Genomic DNA, 23,365 nt, shown 5'->3' with positions numbered 1-23,365 from the left:
AGAATTAAGATTTCCGTGTCATTGAGACCTTGGCTTAAGTCCAGGAGTTTCCACTCAGTAGTTTCCTTTTTGCCTTTCTAAATCTCAAGCTGCTTCATCTATGAAATAGAGATAATAGTACCACCTCTCATAGGATTGTTGTGAGGATAAATGAAAGAATACATATAAAGGGCTTAGCATAGTGCCCAGCAATTGGTAAAGATTCAATAAATGTTGACTAATAATAGAGTTTGGAATTAATTTTATCATTATCTACAGAGTCCATCAGATTATGAGAATTAGCCTTCTCCATCCCACTTAGATTGGTTCTTACTCTTTTTCCCTTTTCACAATAGTTCGATGAAATAATTACATGAGTTCATTACTTTTAAGACCAGTCCATTAGATACCATATTTTACTGATTCACAAAAGGTCATCTTAAGCAAACATTGTTATACTCTGAGGTGCTCTTTCTGAGAAAACCTGTCTTTGGTTTTATCATTCTGTCACAGAGTTCAGCATTGTAGACTTGGTCAGCACCAAATAAGTGTTGCCTGGCAATTTGTTGATACTTAAAGTATAAGATGGCTAATATGCAAATAATATTTTAGTAAATGAAATGTAGTGAGCAGAGAAGATGTTCATTTGGTACCTAAAAATTAGTCTTTTTATAAAAACTTTTAGATGCCCAACAACAATAAAAAGGATAGTTGTGGTACATTCATACAATACTATGTGGTAAAGAGAAAGAATGTACTACTGTTAACACAGAACAGATGAATCTCACAGGAAGTTGAGCAAAAGAGTGCTGTGGAGATGGGATATACCTTACATACAGCAAAGTCCTCAAAATCGTAAATGTACAATTGGATAAATTCTTACATTTGTGTACAACCATGTACACATTACCCAGTTCAGGATAGGAAACATTTCCAGCATCCCAGAAGGTTCCCTTTGTCCCTTCCCAGGAAATGTCTTCCCCCTGCCAAGGTAACCATTAGTTGACTTCTAGTCCCATAAATCAGTTTTTCTGTTCTTATGAATGGAATCATGTATTATGTCCTCTTTCATGTCTGGCTTCTTTGGCTCACCTTTATTTCTGTGAGATTCATCCACGTCGTTTGGTGTTGCATAGTTCATTCTTTTTCTTTGCTGAATAGTATTCCATTTATGAACATATCACTCTTTTTTTATTGTTGATGGACATTTAAGTTGTTTTAGTTTGGGGCCAATATGAATAAATCTATGAATATTGTATCTGTCTTTTGTTGGACACAAACACTCATTTCTGTTGGAACATTACGCAGGAATTGGAATTGCTAGGTTATAAGATACATGTTTTTACTTTAGTAGATAGTGCCAGACAATTTTCCAAAGTACTTGTACAATTTATATTTCTGCCAACTGCTGGTGGTTCTAGTTTCTCCATGTCCTTGCCAACACTTGGTATTGTGAGTTTTTTGGATTTTAGTGGGGATGTAGTGATAGTTCATGGTTTTAATTTGCAGTTCTGATGAAAAAAGGTAGTATTAATTGACAAAATTTCTAAGTAAATTTATTTTTTAAAAGGAGAAGTATTTATTTCCTGCACCACAGTGTTACTTAACTGCTGAATCTGTACTTGTAAGTAAGTTAAACCCATTTTCTAAACGGGCTTTAATATGTGTGCAACAATGACCATGTGCTTAAAGAATATAGTTATCCCCAAAGGAATGCCCATGGTCAGGATGCCCACTTCTTCTGGCTCTGTTACCAGTAACTATGTATTGAACTAGTTTTGCTATTGGTAAAATGAATGCTTTAAGCTAAATGGTTTCTAACACATATTATGGGATTCAGAAACTTCCTCTGTGGAAGAAGTGGGTTAGAATGGAAAGCATTCTACATCAGGAATCAACCTGGGCTCTTTGCACTTTGTGGCCTTTGCTTTACTTGTTCTATACCCCAACAGTAAGTCTCTTCCTCTTCCTCCTCCTTCCCTACTTTCCCTCTTTTAAACAATTTGATATGAAAAGGAGCAATATAATAATTCCTTAAGCCTGGAAATTAACATAACCAGAATATAATTTTTTAAACCATATAAATTGTGATTAAATATGTATACTAATAAACTGTGTAGACCTTGAGTTATTCAAATTTAGCAGTATGGTCACTTATCATACTTATAGAGAGTGATTTTTTTTCCACAATAAATCTAGAAACATTTCACCCAAAATTAAACCTCTGTCTATGTGAAATTGCAGAAGTTCCACAAACTTAATTTCCTTGGAGTGGATTTCATTTGCGTTTTTTAAATCCTAGGCAGGCATAGGATATGATTTACCCTAATCTTATTTCCTTGGATTTTTACTTGACTTTATTTGGTTTTTGGTTTGTTTTGTAGTAATATTTTCTGTTGTTTATTTGAATAGCATTGTTTCTTTTTAGCATTTTTTAACTCACTGTCAGAGCTCATTAAATTTTCCGAAAATAGGGGCGCCTGGGTGGCTCAGTTGGTTAAGCAGCTGCCTTTGGCTCCTGGTCATGATCCCAGGCCTCTGCCTAGGAACAAACCTCACATCAGGCTCCCTGCTCAGCGGGAGTCTGCTTCTCCCTCTGCCCTTCCCCCAGCTCCTGCTCCCTCGCCCTCCCTCTCTCTCTCTCTCTCTCAAATCAATAAAATCTTTTAAAAAAATTCAAAAAAATTTTCTGAAAATAATGGCTTATTGGGACCCGGGCTCATATAGAATCAATTTTAATCATATCTTTTCTTCTGGCTATTGTTCCTCTTGAGGTATTCATTAAATAATATTTGATGGAATTCTAACAGTAGTGTCAAAAATATTGTTTATTCCAAGTATACCAATTGCAGAAGCAGTAAAAAGCTGTGGTCAAGAGCCTGGCCTTTGGAGTCAGACTATAGGGCTTGAATTCTGGCTTCTCTTACTAGCACTAGTGACCTTAGGGAAGTTCCCAAATTTTCAATTACATTATGTGTAAAATGTAGATAATAAACGTTCTTATCTCATAGGGCTGTCATGTGGATTAAATGAGGAAATAGTCCATATGAAGTATGTTTAACAGTGTCTTGTACTCAGTAGTCACTCAGTAAATGTTAGCTACCATTATAAATATTCCTGTCTTTAGGTTTTTGTGAGGAATTAATATAATATATGAGTAAAGTGTATGTCAAAAGGCCTGCAATTTAGTAACCAATTAACATTGGTTAATATTACTACCGAACAAAGATTTTCTCTGGTCAGTTGGTTTTACACAATTCCATGTGTTCAGGTAAAATTACACTTCAGAACCATTCTCCCTCCCCATAAAAAAAAAAAGTGAATTTGCAATGAGAATATTTGGTACTCAGAAAACATGGATTTCCAGGATAATGCTTGAAGCTCTTAAAAATTATAATGTAGCTGAAATGTTATTTGTAATGGAAGAAGAAAGTGGTATTAATATCTTAAAAAAACTAAGTTTTGAACATTTTTTTCTTGAATAATGATGTGATGACGTTTTTTAGTTTCTAATAATTTTGTTGTATGGCCAGTTAAACTCCATTGGTAGATTGGTGGTTTGGGGGGCATGGCTTTGTAATACTCTGGGGCCCTAGAAATTACACTCAGATTCACACTAATCTTGATAGTGGCATCGCTCAACATGTTTTATTCACTTTCTGTTCATCCGTGTTTCTGTCTGGCCTCCCTGTGTTTCTTGGTGATAGAGTTCCGTATCTTGTAATTAGTTCATCACTACATGCATTTCTGTCTTGTTACTTCAGGAGATCAAACTGTATAACTGATTTCAGTCTTCTGAGAGAGACTTGATTTCTTGCCCTCAGCTCCATTTCACCTTAAGTGAGTTCCTTTTGCAAAGCAAGACCTCCAAAAAGCTAAGTACTTACCTGTCTGCAACTGTCAGGGTCCATGAGTACTTTTGAACAGGTTGGGCACTGAGCAACTTTAGGAGGTGCCATTCACATGGACTCCATACAGCCTGCTCAACTGATCATGGTGGCCCAGTTACCAATTGCCTATTTCTTAAACTTTTTCACCTGCCATGTTTCTGCTTGGATAGATACCCTGAATCTGGTGTTACTTAACTTTTTGTTTGTTTTAAATGATACATGCCATATGATTACATGCTGAAATAGCACTTTAAAGAATGGTATTCTCTGGACAACATGTGCTGAGATTCATGCCCCAGTGTTTATAGTCTTCTTTAATTATTTGATACCATGTCTCAACTTTAATGGCCTCCCACTATTCAGTGTTGTTGCCTTCACCTGGAATATTCCTTTCCTACTCTATCCCATAGGAATCTTACTCTTTACATTGTGGTTTAGAAGCCCCTCATCTATGGTATCTTCCCACCTCACCTAATCTGCAATTTTTTTCCTTCCTCCTTTGATTTCTTTTAATTTCTTAGGTTATTTCTCTAGTTAGACTGTAGATTCGTCACATTGGATTATTACAAACAAAAACCCCACTTTATGGTGAGATTTCAACAGAACTAGAATGAGTTGGGGATTTTTCTCCCCCCTTGTAACCAGCTGGACACAGGAATGAATAGGCATGAAGGGAGCTGAGGTTATTACTCATTTCTGCAGATCTTTGGGCAATATTTTTACACCCCTCTCCCAGAAAGCCTCCTGAGAGCTAGACTTATTTCTGGAGGATCATATTTTTGACAGATTCCTGCACGCTCATGAGTGTTCATCATATGCAAAGATTGAGCTTAATTCCTTCCAGAACTAATTTGAAGCCCTGTAATACCTAATTGGCTGTAATTGTGCCTGTTCCAATACAAAAAATATTTACATGCCTCTCATGCATAAGGCTATGTGTTCTGTACTCTCGGGGATAAAGAGAAGTGTAAGTTACTATCTGTACCCTCTAGAGATTATATTCAAGTGGGGAAAACAGTGTAAATAGCTGTGCTCCATAGGGACAACTTGATAATATACAGTGATACATACTATAATAGAGGTATAAGTGGTACAGCGGGAGAGCGGGGTAGGGGAGAGTAATTATACTGGTTACTGCTCTAATAGTTTGGTCTAATGCTGTTCTTTTTACAATATTTAGGTAATACATTGAAGCTCTTTTTGGATGTTTGAATGCTCACCAGATAACTACAGTTTATTTATGTCACAGTTTGGGGGACTGTTTTGATGGGGTATTGTCCAGGGATCCCAGCTTGTTGCAGATGGGACAGCATTGCAGGTGGACTTCAGCCTTACAGACTGGAGGTTCCAGGTTACCCAGAATGCCAGTTTCTTAGCAATAGACTAACACTAAGAATGCTCTCTCTTACTCCCTAATTAATTGCTCTTCATGTCTTGTTAGTTTTGGCTGCTAAATAACTCATATATCTTTCCAGTACTCTCCATGTCCGCTGCTCAAACTTTAATGCTAGCTTTTGTTATTTCTCACCTGCACATGGAGTAGCCTCCTAACTGGACTCCCTATCTCAAATATTGCCCCAACCCATCTTTTACACTGCAGTAGGGTGCACTCTAAAAAGAAATTTCATAGTAATCTCTTTAAAATTGGTCAATCCTTCTGCCATATCTACATAGAAAAGTCCAAATTCCTTAGATTAATATATAGACTTTCTAATTTAGGTTTTCCCTATTTTTCCAATCCTATTCCATTCTCCTGTTTTATATATCCTTTACTCCAGCCATGCTAAACCCACTTTCTAGAAGTCAGGTTTTTCTTGCCGTCACCATTTTGCTGCTATTCCCATTCTCTGGAGAACCCCTACAGCCATCCTCCAGGTAGACTCCACTTCATTGTCAAGAGTCAGTTTATATATTCTGTGTTCCAGGAAACCCTTCTTATACTCTCAGATCTAAAGCACTGCCTTTTTTTTGTTCTCATTCCTACGCCTAGTAGCATATAACCTGTTACAGTAATTCATTGTTTTCAGGTCCACCAATAGAGTTTGTACTCCTGGAAGGTGGAGGCCGTGTTCTCTTCATTTTTGTAACTGGGACAAAATGATTTCCTTATTAAATGAATGAAATAGATACTTGATATTCTGGATTTGATTTTCTAATTTGCAAGCTATCTTAATGGTCCATCACATGAAGTAATATGTACTTTGCAGAGGCATAAATGTGAATCAGGTGCCCAGTGGGGTTGGTGTGCAGGAATGAGTCACTCACCTTGTGAGGATTCTAGCCAGCTACCTAACATCATCACTTCAGTATGGCTTTTTTTTTTTTTCTTTATGCAAACTGCCAAAGTTCTACTGTAAAATTTTAGTTAGAGGATGAATTCAGTTTTTGTGGGTTTTTATGAAACTGTTTTCCTAGAAAAATGAATAGTAATTACTAGTTTAAAATGTTGTAAATACCCCTCCACAGTATGGCCATGCTTTCTGTGTACTCAGCAGAAACAGGAATCTCCACTTAGGTATTCATTTCAATAGCTAATTCCTGGCATCCTCAGGAAAAGGAAGCATGGCATGGAGATACTTCTTATTCTTTAGGCCTGATATTTTGCATGGTACTCCTCTGTAGAGAGTGTACATAAATTGTTACTTGTGTATCATTTTCAAAGATTAGCAGGCTATTTCGTTGGAATTCCATTGTCCCTGAATTCCTTGTGCTGTAAATAGTTTATCTTTGAGTTGTAACTTAAGTTTTCTCTTTATAGTGCTTTCCCTACCATTGTTTCTTCACCACCCCCACACAGAATAAAGTATTCCTCATCTTGTTTGATGAACATATATCACTCTACCCCTTGTCTGAATTGCTTTGAATCTCTTCTCCCACATTCACAGAGACCTTGCTTCGTCTGTTATCCTTTTTCATAATTTTAATTTCTCTCTCCCTGCTGGCTTTTTCCCTTTAGCCTATGAGAATGTATACATCTTAAAAATAATCGGAACAGCTTTCCTTTAATTGTTGCTCCCATCTAGCTATTTCCCTATACTTTTCCTTCCTTTCACACACAAGCATATTGAAAATATTATCAGAGGTCATCTCAGATTCCTTGTCCCCTCTATTTTCTTAATCCATGTTATCTGACTTCCATCCCTATTTCAATGAAACTATTCTTGCCATGGTCTCTAATGACCTGCATGTTATTAAACCAGGGAATAGTCTGCTACTGGATGCAGACATGATTTTCTCTTGAATTCCTATATGTTCTAATTCTGTCTACTCAAATACTGGTGTTCTCGGGATTCCTTTCTTGGTCTTACCCTTTCTTTACAGACTCCTACTTAATGATCTTATTTGCTCCCATGGCTCCAAGATCACTTTTAAAGTTATGACTCTCTTATCTGTATTTTTACTTGCAGTTTCTCTCCTGAGCTACCTTCTCCTCCATTCAACTGCGTTTCTGCTATACTTAGTTGTTCTACAGAATCTCAAAATGTGCAAAACTCTCTCCTTTTTCCCACCAAAGATGCTTTTCTTCCAGAATTCCCTTTAGTGAAGGGAAGCACCATTGAAACCAAACCCTGATGTCTCCCCAGTGCTTATCCCCACAAATTCAGTTGAATCAAGTACACTTTTATCTTATGTCTCTTGGTTCTAATTCCTTTTTTCTGTCCTAATTCCAAGGCCTTACTGCTTTCCTCCAGAATTACTTCATCACTTCCTAAGACTGATTCCAGTCTCTTCTGATATATAATCCATTCATAACACTGCTCCAAATTTTTTTTTCTGAAACACATCTCTTACAAATTTATTCTCCTGCTTGAAATTCTTCAATGCTTCCCCACCAAATTCAAGATAAAATCCAAACTTCTTAGCACAGTGTACATAGGCATCTTGTGTTCTGGCCCTGTGTTTCTCTCTAAAAACAACTCTTACCTCCTATGTGCAGTTCAAATTTGTCTCAGTCCCAGGGAGCACTCCACTCTCCACCTTCCATGCCACCCTCTTTTCCCCTTCTAACCTCTTTCTCCTGGCTGTTCCCTGCTCAGCTCTCATACTTCAGTCTTGATGTCACTTCTTCCAACCCTCTTGCTTCTCTTTTTCATCTACTCATTTGGCATTCCATATTTGTTATTTCATGTTTCTTTTATAGCACTGATTAATTCTACTATAATGGTTTGTCTGAGTCTTCCCTAGACTGTAAGCTCCCTGGCAGCAGAAATTATGTATTTTATCTTTGAATCCTGCTAACTAGAATTTACCTATGGAATATACTTAATAAAAATTTGCTGGATAAAAATATGTCTGATTTCTGATTACTTCAGAAATATTCACTACTATCTACCATTACAATGCTTTAAAAAAATTTTTATAATGCAAAATAGGTTTACTCTTTAAAAATTGTCACAACTCCTATATGAACCAAAGAACTTAAAGACAGAAAGTAGCTCAGTAAATATAGTAAAGCCAGCCTTTGTAGTGCAATTCTGATGCTAACTACCTAGAGTTAGGCCAGACTTCACAAGTTAAGGATACAGTGCTTCACAAGACTACCCTTGTTTCAGATACCAGCTGCAAACTTGAGAATTCCTAGGGCTACCCTCACTTTTGACCAGCTGGTTACAAATTTGGGAGGTTTTCATGATCCCTCAGGTTTGACCATTCACTAGAACAACTCACAGAACTCAGGAAAGCACTATACTTAGATTATAGTTTTATTATATAAAAAATGATACATGTCATGTCAGCCAAAAGAAGAGACACTTAGAGTGAAGTCTGGAGGGCCCCGAATATGAAGTTTCCATGTCCTCTCCCCATGTAGTCAGAACATTCCTCCTCATTGATGTATGACAGTGCATGGAATATCGCTAACCAGGGGAGCTCATCTGTGCCTCAGTGTCCAGAATTTTTACTGGGATGTCATTACATAAGCATGATTGAATCATTGGCCATGAGGTTCAATTCAGTCTCTGTCCCCACCTCTCCTTCCTGGTGGTTGAGCTAATATTATGTGGCTCAAAAGTCCCAACCTTCTAATCACATGACTGGTCTTTCTGGCTTGTCCAGCCCCTATCCTGATTGATCTCACTAACAAACTCTTGGAGCCCACCATGACTGACAACAACACTTCTATCACTGGGGAAATTCCAAGGATTTAGAGGCTACCTCACAGGACAGGGACAAAGGCCAGCCACATTCTTAATCCAACAGCCTTGGGCCATCTAAAATAAAATAAGCCTGGATACCAAAACTGACACTCGTACAAAACATGAATTATGTTGGTAGTCCAGAATTTGTTTTAATCATACCAAGAAAGGGCCATGGTCCAAAGGAAATGAAAGCAGGATATTGAAGAGATATTTGTACTTCTATGTCCATTGCAGCATTATTTCCAAAAGCCAAGCTATGGAAACAACCCAAGTGTCCATCAATGGATAAATGGATAAAGAAGATGTGATATATATACACACGTATATATGTAATGGAATGTTGTTCAGCCACAAGAAGGAAGGAAATTCTACCATTTGCAATGACATGGATAGAGCTTGAGGCCATTGTACTAAGTGAAAGAAGCTAAACAGAAAGACAAATACTGCATGTGTTCAGTAGAAAAAAAAAGCCAAGCTCATAGAAACACTAAAATAGTGGTTGCCCGGGGCTGGCAGGGGTGGCTAATAGTACATAAAAGGGTACAAACTTTCAGGTATAAGATAAAGTCTAAGGATCTAATATACAGCATGGTGACTATAGTTAATAATACTGTATTGTATAACTGAAATTTGCTAAGACAATAAACTTTATAATGTTCTCACCAAAAAAGGAGGGGGGCAAGGAATTTGGAATTCATGTACAGATTGAATGACACTTAAAAACTGAATTGACAGCATAAATTTTTATTTGGCAAGGTCTGTTAGAGGCTATCCATACAAAACAATTTTATCAGAATCAGGATATACTTCTGAATTAGATTACACCAACTTCATTTAGAGAATATGTTTCAGCAATTGCACTGATGTGGACAGTTCAGAGCATATAAACAATCAAACTTGAATAATCCCTCTTATAAAGCTGATGGCCTGTAAAATTTCGTTAGGGTTCTACATCTTTTAAGTTAGATTGAATAGACAAAGTAATCTACATTACTTAGAAATGTTATTTTCTCCATTTGGTATTCCTTAACGATTTAACTTAAAATTCTATTTGCCACTTAATAATAGATCCAGGGTTTGTTTATAAACAGTAATTAAATTTTGGTTAAAGTTTCTGCCTACATTTACAGGTACCTTAGTCAAATAATATTACATTTATTGTACCAATATTGACACTCTTTGTTATTAAGAGATCTTAGCCTGGAGTAAAGTATAACTCCTAGGAAGAAATCTAAAAGTTTCCCTAGGACTTTAGCTTCCAAAACTTTAAAAAAATTATAAAGTAAGAAAAGAGGGTAAAATGACACAGTGCTTTTAGCTAATGTGAATAAAAATGATTTGTGATTAGAGGATCTCTCTTTCTGCAGAAGCAAAATCCTCTAACCCTCCTCCTCAAAACTGCAATCGATGATAGGTAAAATGTTTAACTGAGCTGGCAAGAAATTTTAAAAATTCAAAGGCCAAAAGCAGTGCAAATCCTGAAATCAGAGAGATGAAGTAGCACTCAAGCTGCCTTTTGCCCCAGGGATTTGTGCAAAAGCATTCAGACCCTGAGCCCTATTTCCACAACACAGGGTACCAAGGGTGGGAGACAATCTACAGCCTACCAAAGTTGGCCAGCCTAGTAAGAGACCTCTGTTGTAAAGAGATCTCTACTCCAAGGGTTATACCTTCAATGTAAGGATGAACTACATGCAAACCTGTCCTACAAAGGGGGACAGCAAGGAATATTAACAAAAATTAAACATTCCCTTACTAGGGGTCAGTAAACCACATACCTAAATCTGCCTGCTGCCTGTTTTGTACAGCCTGTGAGCTAAGAATGGTTTTTACATTTTTAAATGGCTGAAAAAAGTCAAGAGAAGAACAATATTGCATGACATGAAAATGATACGTGAAATTCAAGTTGTAGTGTCCCAAAGTGAAGTTTATTGGCATACAGCCACGCTTATTCCTTTACGTATTGTCTGTGGTTGTATTCACACTAGCACAGCTGAGTTGAATAGTTGCAATAGAGACCATGCATGGCCTCCAAACAAGTATTTACTATCTGGCCCTTTACAGAAAAAGTTTAGGATTCATAATGGTTAGAAATCATTTGAGCTTTCTTCAAGTGTAGCTCGTATCTCTAACCCATGAGGGACAGCACAGTCTTTTGTTAAAATAGTAGATTTGAAATATTTGATAGGACAGTAATTTAAAGGCAAAAGAAAGGGCACCTGGCTGGCTCACTCGGAGGAGCGTGCGACTCTTGATCTCAGGGTTGTGAGTTTGAGTCCCACGTTGGGTGTAGAGATTACTTAAATGAATAAATATTTAAAAATAAATAAAATAAAGGCAAAGAAATAGAACTTAAATTCCTTCAGTTCTGACCACTTGTGTTTAAATCTTAAAACAATGAAACGATGCAAACTGTAAGAGACAATATTTTACTGACCTTTACCATCTTTAAAATTGAAATATATTCTTATTCATTAACAGTTAAGTTTTTGAAACTGAAGAATCAAGAAAATTTTTAAGAAAATAATTTCTTATAAAAGGCACAAAGAGTATCTTTTTTATTTTTTTAAAGATTTTATTTATTTTTTGACAGAGAGAGACACAGCGAGAGAGGGAACACAAGCAGGGGGAGTGGGAGAGGGAGAAGCAGGCTTCCCGAGGAGCAGGGAGCCCGATGCGGGGCTCGATCATCAGATGTGTGGGATTTTCCCACATCAACCAGTTCTCCAGTACCAGCTGTGTGTCCTACAATTCAGTTAAATTCTGACACCAACGTTAGCACAAATTCCACAGGTTAAGGGCTCAGTCCAATCACAAGCAGTAGGCCAATCACAAGCACTTTAAAGGCCAATCACAAGCAGTAGGTCCCCAGGTATGATGTATGTTTTTCCCCTACACCAAGCAGTTTTCCAGTTCTCAGTAGATATCGACCGAGTGTCCTACAATTTAACTCCATTTTGACACTATCTATCCCTGGAAATAGTGTCAGATCTCACAGATTAAGGGCTCAGTCCCAAAAAGACTGTCCCCACTTCACATGCCAATTGCAAGTCCAGGTTACTACCTGTGCTTCTGACCAACTAACTGTAGATAAGTTCCCACCACCCTGTATTTGGGTTAGATTGCTTTGCTAGAGCAGCTCACAGAACTCAGAGAAACATTATACTTACTAGATTATTGGTTTGTTATAACAGGTAATAGCTCAGGAATGGCCAGATGGAAGTGATGCATAGAGCAACGTACAAGGGTAGAGACACAGAGCTTCCATGCTGTCTGGGCTTACCTCTTACCATCTCCAGGTGTTCACCAACCTGGGAACTCTCTGAAGCGTCTACTTTGGGGGTGATTGATGAAATCACTGGCCGCTATGACTGACTCAACCTCCAGCCCCTCTCCCGTTTCTGGAGATTGGAGGTTGGGGGATGGGATTGAAAGTTCCAACCCTCTAATCGTGGTTGGTCCCCCTGGCAAGTGGCCCTCATCCTTTTGGATTTACAAAGTTAGCTCCTAAACATTAACTCAGGTGTGATTGAAAGGGGCTTGTTGTGAATGACAAGACACTCCTTTTACCTTTATGGCTTTGGAGCTTGAATTTCAGGAACTGATGACTAAAGGGCAAATAGTATAACAAAAGATGTCCGTGGGTCTTATACAGTAGTTCCCCGCCCCCCCCTTATCAGGAGGGGTTACGTTCCAAGACCCCCAGTGGATGCCTGAAACTGCAGATAGTACTGAACCTTATATGTAGTATGTTTTTTCCTATACATGCATACCTATAGTAAAGTTTGATTTATAAATGAGGCACAGTAAGAGAGTAACAACAACAATAATAGAACAATTATAACAATATACAGTAATAAAAGTTATGTGAATGTGGTCTCTCTCTCAAAATATCTTATTGTACTGTGCTCACCCTTCTTCTTGTGATATCAAATGATAAAATGCCTGGGGGATGAGATGAAGTGAGGAATGACATAGGCACTGTGATATAGCATTGGGCTACTGTTGACCTGACAGTATGTCAGAAGGATCATCTGCTTCCAGATAGAGGTTGACCATGGATAACTGAAACCATGGAAAGTAAAACCGTGGATAAGGGGGGAACTACTGTATAGCAAATTACAAGTTTTAGGAGCTATTTGCCAGAAACAGTGGATGAAGACCAAATATATTTCTTGTTATAAATCATAATATCATACCAGGTTACTCACAATTTCTGTCCAGTTTAGCTACAAATTGAAGGTTTCCATGACTCCTTCCTTGGATTCAATCATCTGCTAGAACAGCTCACAGAATTCAGGGAAACACTTATGTTTACTGGTGTGTTGTATAGTGAACGATATGATAAAAGTTACACATGAATAGCTAGATGATGAGACACATAGGTTGATGTCTGGAATGGTCCCAAGCACAAGAACTTCTGCCCTGTGGAACTAGGGAGTGCTACTCTCCTGGCACATAGATGTCTTCCCCAACCTGAAAATTCCCCAAACCCTGAACTGTTAGAATTTCTGTGCAGGCTTCATCACATAGACATGATGGATTATTAACTCCATTTCCAGCCCCTTTCTCCTCTCCCGAGATGGGGGTGGTAGGACTGAATGTTCCAAGCTTCTAATCATGGCTATCTTTCTAGTGACCAGCCCCCATCCAGGAGCCCACCAAGTGTCACCTCATTAGAACAAAAGATGTTCCCGGGGCGCCTGGGTGGCTCAGTCGTTAAGCATCTGCCTTCGGCTCAGGTCATGATCCCAGGGTCCTGGGATCGAGCCCCGCATCGGGCTCCCTGCTCAGCGGGAAGCCTGCTCTCCCTCTCCCACTCCCACCTGCTTGTGTTCCCTCTCCCGCTGTCAATCCCTCTGTCAAATAAATAAATAAAATATTAAAAAAACAAAAACAAAAACAAAAGATGTTCCCATCACTCGTGAAATTCTAAGGGAGTTCGGACCTCAGTGTTAGATGCCCCTGTCACTCAGGAAACTACAAAGGTCTTAGGAGGTCTGTGTCAGGAGGCCCAGTCAAATTTGACTAATTATTAGAACAAAATATTCTCCTAGCATCCCTATTTTACAAGGGTTTTAGGAGCTCTATGTCAGGAATTGGGGGCAGTAACCAACATATATATTCCTTATTATTTCACACTACTCAAAAATAAGAAAACTCGATTTTAAAAAAATGTCTTGGATGACACTTCACCCAAGATTTATTAATGACTAGTAAACACAGGAAAAGGTATAAATGTCCTTAGTCACTAGAGAAATGCAAACTAATATTAACAATGAGATTCCACTTGACACCTATTAGAATGGCTAAAAGTGAAAAGATTAACACCAGCAAATGTTGGCAATGATGTGGAGCATCTGGATTCTCTTATGCTGCCAGTAGAGTGTGAAGTGGTGCGGGGACTTTAGATGCCTGTTTGTGGTTATGCTATGACCTACCCATTCGGCTCCTAGTATTTATCCAAGAGAAATGAATACATATGCCTACAAAAGGACTTGTGCAGGAATTGTTGTAGCAGTTCTATTCATAACAGCTCACACTGGAAACAGCCCAAGTGCCGGTCAAAAGGAGAATGGATTTTTATAATTGTGTTATACAATTGAATACCACACTGTAAGCAATTCAAAAATGAACTGCTGGTACATACAGCAAGATAGGTGAATATCAGAAACATATTGACCAAAAGAAGCCAGACGCAAAGGAATACATACTGCTTGATCCCATTTATGTGGAATTTTAAAAGAGGCAAAATAAACCTATTTTGGTGATATGAACTCATGAGGGTTGGACGGGAAAGGTGCTCTAGGGAACTTCCTGGGGTGATACCTTAATTGGTAGTAGGTTACATGGATTACATGGGTGTATATATTTGTCAAACCTACGTAATTTTACATGTAAAATCTGTGTATTTCACTGGATATAAATTTACTAAACAAAACAAAAACCCAACGCACCCATAACTTACAATGGAAACATCCCTAGAACTAACCCAAGCAAATTTTTTTATTTAACACTTCAGTTACTAATACCTCTGTATATACCATTACACATTATGCATTATTTTTCAAAGTGACATTTTATGTTATGTGGTAGGATCTAAGATAATTTCTTTTCCTAATGGAAAGGCACTTATCTAGAAATAACTTCTCAGTAACCCAATCATATTCTCTCCAATATACCTTCATCATAAATTAAATACCTGTTTTTAATGTGTAATAATAAAGAATAGCAGATCAGATAAAATAAAGATCAGCATCTAACTGTCAAATCAAAATCTTGCTAGGAGCTTTGCTGTGAGTTGTGTTTTATGTTCATTGTTTCAGCTACCCCTTACCACAGTCCCTATGATAGGGATAAGGCCCGTTTTATAGATGAGTGTGTTAAGATTTAGGAAGGTTAAGGACCTTAATCAAAGGCACAAAGCTAGGAAGTGGTGGAAACCAGACTTGAACTTAGTTCAACGGACTCCAAAATTTAAGCTTCTTCCATAGCACCCACTGCTTCAGAGGTCAGTGAGGAAGGGATGGCGAGCAGCAGAGTTAAGATTTGCAGGCTGAAATACAGTAGTCTGGTGGATCAGTCACTCCAGTGAGGCCCGACATGTTGACTACGTGGGTTTTAGGAGTTGAGGACCCATAGATAGGATAACATAGTGGTTTAAAGCTTTGGAATCAAATGCAGCCAGGTCCAATCCCAGATATAAACACTCTGAATTTTAGTTTCCTCATTTATAAGATAGGCAATGTTAAATATATCTCAATTATACGAGAAAATTTATTTCAAAGCATCTTGCATGGTTCCTAGCATATGGCAGATTTTTAAAAGATAGGGATTATTAGTAAAATATATAGTCTAAATCTCTGATTTAATAGATAAAAACACCGAGACTCCAAAAGACTATCTAAGGCTAGTAAGCAGATCTGCTATGTCTAAAACTAGTGACTAGTTTTAGTTTGAGTGGGGCCCGACATGTTGACTACGTGGCTGCCCCTTCAGGTGTCTCTTCCACCGCCTGACCTGGGCCTCTGAGTAATCTCTGTAGCTCCTCTGTCCCCTGTGAGTTCTGTGAAAGTCAAGGGCTGGCCCATTCATCGGTAGTTCAGTTATAGTGCTGCCAGTGTGAGTCATCAATACTGAAATAGAGAAGGGCCAAGGGGAAGAGTGAATATAAGTTAGTGCAATGAAAGTCCTCAAAAGCAGGGCAATGTACTATGTCCCTATATTGCAGTAAAGTATAGCAGAGGAGAGAAGCAGAGAAAGGCCAAAAGAGGAAGTAAATCAAATGCAACTGAAAGCATATTGAACCAGATGTATTTTCCTACAAAGTTTAACTTCAAAAAATATGAAACCTATATTACAGTGAAAAGCAAAGAAAAGAATTATGATTGTGCAGTTCTTGAAAAAGCAGTAAAGAAAGTTGTGGCTTATTGTTAACTTAGTAAAAGTAGTATCATCTGATTAAGATTTTTGAATGCTTAGACTATTGTAAAATATGTGAAAACTTAGCACAGTTTCTGGAAATGCTTAGTTCTCAGAGTAAATTCTGGTTCTCACAGTTAAATCATTCTGGGGTTTAGTCCTAATTTGTCTGGTCACTAGTTTTAGACATAGCAGATCTGCTTACTAGCCTTAGATAGTCTTTTGGAGTCTCGGTGTTTTTATCTATTAAATCAGAGATTTAGACTATATATTTTACTAATAATCCCTATCTTTTAAAAATCTGCCATATGCTAGGAACCATGCAAGATGCTTTGAAATAAATTTTCTCGTATAATTGAGATATATTTAACATTGCCTATCTTATAAATGAGGAAACTAAAATTCAGAGTGTTTATATCTGGGATTGGACCTGGCTGCATTTGATTCCAAAGCTTTAAACCACTATGTTATCCTGTCTATGGGTCCTCAACTTCAATATGCTAAGATTCTATTCCCTTGCATCAGATCAACAAACAGTTGTTGTTAGGTGTGAATCCTTGAAAGTCAGAGGACTTGATGAGTGTCTTAATTTTCTCTTTAACTTCCAATGCCAAGCACATTTTAAGCCTGGTTGAATTCAAGTAAAAGGAACAAAAATAAATTAAAAATATCTTAAGGAGAAGAAGTGTATTTTAGTTTTTCACCCTGGTAAACCACTCTTCCCTCTTTCCACCATATTTAGCATGGTATTTTGCACATGATACACATTCAGTAATATTTAACTCACTACAGGTAGAAAAGGTTCAAAAATAGTCAATTCTGCTTGATAAAAAAATTATGTGTGTGTGTGTGTGTCCATACACACACATACACTCAAAGCTTTCATCTAAACACATCTGTTTAATGTGGAGGAACTGATAATAACCAAGAGTTTGGGGTTAAGACTGACCCTGCAGAGGAGGACGAAGAGAAGAATGGGAGGAAGAACAGTTCATTTTGCCTGCCAATGCACAGGCCTGCAGTAAAAACAAATCGCACATTCCTCCTTTGGAGGCCAAGTCTTAGTCTCTGTGATAGTGAAATCTTCAGACACTTTGAGCTATGATTAAGAAGCCCTTCCTGGGGTGCTTGGGTGGCTCAGTTGGTTAAGCAACTGACTCTTGATCTCAGCTCAGCACTTGAACTCACAACCCTGAGATCAAGAGTTGGTTGCTGATCTCAGCTCAGGTCTTGATCTCAGGGTCATGAGTTCCAGTGCCACGTTGGGCTCCACACTGGGCATAGAGCCTACTTAAAAAAAGGGGGGGGTCCCTGGGTAGCTCAGTTGGTTAAGCATCTGCCTTCGGCTTAGGTAATGATTCCAGGGTTCTGGGATCGAGCCTAACATTGAGCTCCCTGCTCCGCGGGGAGCCTGCTTTTCCCTCTCCCTCTGCCTCCCTCTCCCTCTGTTTGTGCTCTCTCTCTCTGTCAAATAAATAAATAAAATCTTTAAAAAAAAAAAGAAGTCCTTCCTGTGTCAAATATTTGCACCTGACATATCCCATAAAGAATTAGTATCCAAAATAGAGAACTGATATAATTCAATACCAAAAAAAACCCCCCAAATAATCCAATTAAAAAATGAACAAAAGACATGAACAGACATTTTTCCAAAGAAGACATACAGATGGCCGATAGACACATGAAAAGATGCTCAACATCACTCATCATCAGGGAAATACAAATCAAAACTACAATGAGATATCACCTCACTCTTGTCAGAATGGCTAAAATCAAAATACAAGAGACAACAAATGTTGGCAAGGATGTGGGGAACTACAAACTCTCTTGCACTGCTGGTAGGAATATAAACTGGTGCAGCCACTCTGGCAAACAATATGGAGATTCCTCAAAAAGTTAAAAATAGAACTACCTTATGGAGTGCCTAGGTGGCTCTGTTGGTTGGGCATCTGATTTGATTTTGGCTCAGGCTGTGATCTCAGGGTCATGGGATTGAACCCTGCATCAGGCTCTGTGCTCAGTGCAGTTTGCTTGTCCCTCTCCCTCTGCTCCTCTTCTTTTTTTTTTTTTTTAATATTTTTATTTTTTTTTAAAGATTTTATTTATTTATTTGACAGAGAGATAGAGAACACAAGTAGGCAGAGAGGCAGGCAGAGGGAGAGGGAGAAACAGACTCTTCACTGAGCAGGGAGCCCGACGCAGGGCTCAATCCCAGGATCCTGGGATCATGACCTGAGCCGAAGGCAGCCGTTTAACCGACTGAGCCACCCAGGCGCCCCTCTGCTCCTCTTCTTGCGCTCGCTCTCTCTCTCTAAAATAAATAAATAAAATCTTAAAAAAAAAAAAAAGAACTACCTTATGGTCCAGCAATTGCTCTGCTGGATATTTACCCCCAAAATACAAAAACACTAATTCAAAGGGATACATGCACCCTGTTAATTGCAGCCTTATTTACAATAGCCAAAATATGGAAACAGCCCGTGTCCATTGATAGATGAATGAATAAAGAAAATGTGATAAACACACACACAAACACACACACACACACACACACAGGAATATTATGCAGCCATAAAAGAGTGAAATCTTGCTGTTTGCAATGACATGGATGGAACTAGAGAGTATAATGCTAAGTGAAATAAGTTAGAGAAAGACAAATACCATATCACTCATATGTGAAATTTAAACAAAAGAAACAACCAAAGGAAAAAGAGAGAGACCAAGAAACAGACTCTTAACTATAGAGAACAAACTGATGGTTACCAGAGGGAAGGTGGGGGTGGGGAACGGGTGAAATGAATGACAGAGATTAAGGAGTGCACTTGTTGGAATGAGCACTGGGTGATGTATGGAATTTAAAATTTTATAATAAATTTTTTTTGAATAATGAAAAAAAAAGCCCTCCCTGTGTCATCTCTCCAGCTTCCCACTTGATAAGGTGTCCTGTTCTTTATTAAAGGAGCACTTGCCTGGCCCTTGGTTGTGCTTCTGGATAATTTGTTTTCACTGTTGCCTTTTAAAAATATTTCTCTTCTTTTTTCAGTAATTTTATTTTATTTAGCCTTTTATCTTTTACTTTTAAATGGGAAATAGAAGAGGCAGCTCACTTATCAAAGTATTTGAACGTATTGGGTCTGCAGAAATATTTATGAATTAGGTAAAGTCTTCATTGACAGTAAAACCATATGTATCATGATTAGCCTATAAATTAAGTATAGGACCTCTACCCCAATACCAGTGTTAAAAAAGAAATATTTTATAGAATTTTGTTTTTAATTCATAGATCCAATGGTCTTTCTACTGAATGCTGGGAGAAGCTCTTCAGAGAGTGGTTTTAGCCTTGGGGGGGCCCAGATAATTTGTATATATGTTTTTGGTTAAGAAACACACATTAAGATTATTGTTTTATCAAATAAATATTATGATTATATGTCAAACAAATTTCTACCAATTGTGAAGTTCAAATATTTTAGAAGGCCTTTTCATTTCAAGTAATACCTCTCCTTGACTTTATTTGAGACAGACTAAGACTTACCTGGATAAACATCAACCTAAGTTCTACTTAACTATCATGATGAAATGATTCTATGCACCCATTTCTTATAAATGCCCTCTTTATTAAGTGTGCTTGTCTGTAGTCATCCAAACTTTAAGTATGACCACTTAATAAAACTGGACATGTAACAGATTTTGGAATCTCTTCTGATACCAGAAAAGTATTTAGATTATCCATGGTTTTTTAAAGTAATATTTATTAGTGAATATATTTGCATTTCTTTCCACACACACAAAAAATTAGAACTTTTTAGGGATTCTCTTATATCTCTTAAAAATATTACCAGAATTTCCATTGTAATATCTACTTTGTCATCCGTGACATGAAGCTAATTTCCATAATGCTTGGCATCTAAACAGCCGTGACTGCACCTGTTGCTGGGGTGGCCCCACAGGGACTGGTTCTAGCCTTGGGGAAGACCCAAATAATTTGGTGGTGGGGAGGCCCCAGCTGAAGAAGGGAAAATGCTTTTTGGAACATTGCAATTATTATTCCTACTATGTTGCAATTAGGCTTTTACTTCCTCAACTCCCTTTCACTTTTCAATCCACTGCAATATTCTCCCCTTCCCCCAAACTCCATCAAAATAGATCTCACTGGGGTCACAATTAACTACTAAGTGTCAAAGTTGAGGAACAGATTTCAGCTCTTATGTGACTCCTGCATAGTGCTTGATACTTTTGATCATCTTGACTCTCTTTTATTTTTGGTTTCTGTGATCCCTGTCTTCAAGTTCTCTACCTCTCTAACTACTTGTCATTATACTTTCATTTTCCCATTGACTGTTGGGTGCTGTCTTCACTCCTGTGATGGTTGGTTGTATATGTGAACTCAGCTAGGCTATAGTATCTGGTTATTTAATCAAGCACTAATGCAAAGTATTTACTAGATATTGGTTAACACCTAAAATCAGTTCACTTTAAGAAGATAATGTGGGTGGGCCTCATCCAATGTTGGAAGACCTTAAGAGCAAAAACAGGTTTTCTGGAGAAAAAGAAATTCTGCCTCAAGACTGTCACATCAACCTCTGCCTGAGTTTCTGAGTTTCTAGCCTGCTGGCCAGCCCATCCTAAAAATTTCAAACTTATGTACCCTTCAGGTTTCAGAATGCCAAGCCCCCACAATCATGTGAGCCAGTCCTTGAAATAAATCTCTTTAAAATATGCGTGCACACACACACACACATACACACACACACCTCCTATTCTGTTTCTCTGTGGAACTCCGATGGATTACATATCCCTTTGCTATTTATTCATCATGCTTTGAATAATTCATCATGCTTTGAATAATTCATCTATTTCATTTCTTCATCTATGTCTGTAATATATCTTTGATTCCAGAATATTTACCCCATCTCTTATCTGAACTCTTCATTGTATTCTAGTTACTGACATCTCTACATTGACACCTGAATCTAATCTTAAACCCAGCATGTCCAAATGGAATTTTTTTCTCCTCACCCCAACTCCCTTCTCTTATTTCCTGTCTCAGGTAATGGCATCTCTATGCCCAATCATCCTATTTAGCAATCTCAGAGTTGTCTTTGATTCTCCTCTGTCTCTGTCGTCCTGTGTGTCTAATTGGCCCCTTACCTGGACAGTTTTTTCTCATTGGTAATCCTTGAATCTATTCCTTTTTGCCCATTGAAAAAGATTATTTCCACTGCATTAGGATAGAATCTCTTTAATCATCTCCTGCATGGATTTTTTTAACCTAATTAAAATGATTTCTTTAATCTGATCTTCTTGTTCACCACCATCCTTTTATATTATTCTCCACAGATCCACAAAAGCTATTTTTCTTGTCATAACTATTGCATCTTATTGTAATTATTTGTTTACATGTTTTTGTCTTCTAGACTGGGAGCCATTCATTAATTTGTGTTGAATTAATAAGCATGATGTTGAATATTTGCTTTCTGATAAAGATCTACTAATTTGCTGTTTTCCTAGGGAATCAAATTAATGAATCAAATTAGACTGTTGAATCCAGTTATTTTTTCTTATTTCTAATATGTTTGTGGTAATTCGGGTTTTTCCAATACAGGTGTTCTTAACTTGAGATCTATAAGTGGACTTCTTTTTTTTAGAGAGATAGAGAGCAAGTGGTGGGGGGAGAGGCAGAGGGGGAAGGAGAGAGGGAATCTTAAGCAGCCTCCACACTTAGCATGGAGCCCAGTACAGGGCTCTTTCTCACAACCTGACATCATGATCTGAGCGGAAATCAAGAGTCAGACACTTAACCAACTGAGCCACCCAGGCGCCCCAATAAGTAGACTTCTAAGAGATGTTTGAACTCTCTAAAATTTTATGGGAAACAATTTTTCTGTGGAGAATGACCACGGTTTTCAGCAAATTGTCAAAGAAGATGCCTAAGAGTCACTGCACTGTGTAAAATTGTGTAGGTCTGGATCCCAGCTCCACAACTTACTGCAGGGCCTTGGACAAGTTATGTAACCACTCAGTGCCTCACACAGCTTTCTCATCTTAATAATAGTAATGGCTATTATAAGTGCATAATAATAGTAATGGCTTCATAAGTTTGTTGTGAATATTAGCAAGTTAACATATGTAAAGTGCTTAGCACATATTAGGTGGCTATGCACTTTTACTAGAAAATTGCCTGTAAAAATAAAAAGAAAAGAAAAGTACAGAATTTAAAAATCACCGTTGTTGAAAACATAGGACTTAAAGCTCTAAAGATAGGTCAGAGTTGAAGATTTTGGTTTGGAAGTTATCTATACTGAAGCAGTGGTTGAAATCATGAGAGTAGGAGTGGGCTTAGAGGAGAAGGAATGAAAAGGACAGAGTTTTGGAGAAAGCCCACAAAAAGGTGAAAAAGGAGGGAAAGGAGCTCATGAGGATGTTAGTGGACTCTTCAAATCCAGTGAAGGAATTTTACTATAAAAGGTACAGTTAAGCCTTCCTTAAACCAAGGGAAATGAGGACTAGGAAGGGACAATTGGATATTGTGATTAGGAGGGTGTATTAGTTTCCTAGTAACAACATTCTGCAAACTGGGTGGCTCCACACAACAGAAACTTACTCTCTCACTGTTTTGCAGGACAGAAGCCCAAAGTCAAGGTGTCAGTGGAGCCGAGCTCCCTCCCAAGGCTCTAAAGAAGAATCCTTCCTTGCCTCTTCTAGTTTCTGGTGGTTATTGGCAGTCCTTGGCATTCCTTCACTTATAACTGCATCACTTCAATTTCTGACTCCTTCTTCACATGGCCATCTTCCCTCTGAGGGTCTATGTCTCTATGTCCAAATTTCCCTCTTATTAGGACATCAGCCATTGGATTAAGACCCACTCTATTCTAGTATGGTCTCATCATAACTTGGTTACATCTGCAAAGACCCATTTCCAAATACGGTTACACT

General features: G+C 38.0%; 1 long non-coding RNA gene across 5 annotated transcripts in view; it reads left to right on the top strand.

Annotated features, from left to right (window-relative positions):
- LOC144381893 (uncharacterized) overlaps positions 1 to 23,365 on the top strand; it is a 122,284-nt gene that overhangs the window by 7,147 nt on the left and 91,772 nt on the right. The window lies entirely within an intron of this gene.

This window comes from Halichoerus grypus, chromosome 5 (assembly GCF_964656455.1).
Source record: "Halichoerus grypus chromosome 5, mHalGry1.hap1.1, whole genome shotgun sequence".
In the NCBI taxonomy this organism is placed as follows: domain Eukaryota; kingdom Metazoa; phylum Chordata; class Mammalia; order Carnivora; family Phocidae; genus Halichoerus; species Halichoerus grypus.
This window is presented reverse-complemented; position numbering and strand designations above follow the sequence as displayed.